This window comes from Dioscorea cayenensis, unplaced genomic scaffold (genome assembly GCF_009730915.1).
Source record: "Dioscorea cayenensis subsp. rotundata cultivar TDr96_F1 unplaced genomic scaffold, TDr96_F1_v2_PseudoChromosome.rev07_lg8_w22 25.fasta BLBR01002197.1, whole genome shotgun sequence".
Lineage (NCBI taxonomy): Eukaryota > Viridiplantae > Streptophyta > Magnoliopsida > Dioscoreales > Dioscoreaceae > Dioscorea > Dioscorea cayenensis.
The window spans coordinates 82,438-83,450 of NW_024088588.1; the positions used below are offsets into that span (position 1 = coordinate 82,438).

Here is a 1,013-nt window from a genome sequence, read left to right on the forward strand (position 1 = left end):
TTAGCCGATGAAGACCTGAATAATCATATTGAGAACTTCCTTGAAGTGTGTGATATGTTGAAGATTAATGGGGATTCTGATGATGTAATTCGCTTGAGAGCTTTCCCATTCACATTGAAAGGATGAGCCAAACAGTGGCTCCATTCATTACAAAGAGCTTCCATCACAACTTGGAACGAAATGGTCGAAGCCTTTCTAGCAAGGTACTTCCCTCCGGGAAAATTAGCAAAGCTTCATAATGAGATATCTTCATTTGTTCAAATGGAGCTTGAATCTTTGTTTGAGACTTGGGAACGATTCAAGGACCTCTTGTGGAAGTGTCTACAACATGGGATTCCCTGAATGGATGGTCATTTATACATTTTATAACGGGTTGAACTTAAGCGCCAAACAACTTCTTGATGCCACCGCGGGAGGTACAATGGGAAACAAGACCCCAAAGAAGTCCAACAGTTGATTGAAAAAATGGGTTTGAATAACTACCAATGGAATGCAAGAGAAAGGAAGAAAGTGGCCGGATTCCATGAAATTGATGCGGTTACATCCTTGGCAGCCTAAGTAGAGGCATTAAGTAAGAAATTGGATACCTTGACTTTACCAAGGGTAGCTGCAATCTCGCATATGCCATCCTATTATCCTATCTCAATTGCTACTTCAGCCCCAAATTGAACAAGTAGATTTCGTGGGCAATTCGGGAAGGGGACAAGGTAATCCTTATAGCAACACCTACAACCAAGGGTAGAAAAATCACCCAAATCTTTCATGGGCAAATCAAGGGAGTAAAAGGCCGCTGCCCTACCAAGATTTCAGCAAACACCTTCGATTCTAGAGAGAGTCTCAGAATTGGAAAGCGTTTTGTCAAGGTTTATTCAATCAAGCGACATAAGGTTCCAAAATATAGAGGCAACACTCCGAAATCACACCGCTTCATTGCACAATTTGGAGAATCAAAGTGGGACAAATAGTGAAGTCATTGGTGAAACGACCTCTAGGAAGCTTGCCAAGTAACACCG

General features: G+C 41.9%; 1 non-coding gene across 1 annotated transcript; it reads right to left on the reverse strand.

Moving 5' to 3' along the window:
• Nucleotides 1-229: 229 nt before the first annotated feature.
• On the reverse strand, nt 230-335 carry LOC120257576. Its single transcript, XR_005535727.1, has one exon. It is a non-coding gene; the product is annotated as a small nucleolar RNA R71 (small nucleolar RNA).
• Between the last annotated feature and the right edge of the window lie 678 nt (nt 336-1,013).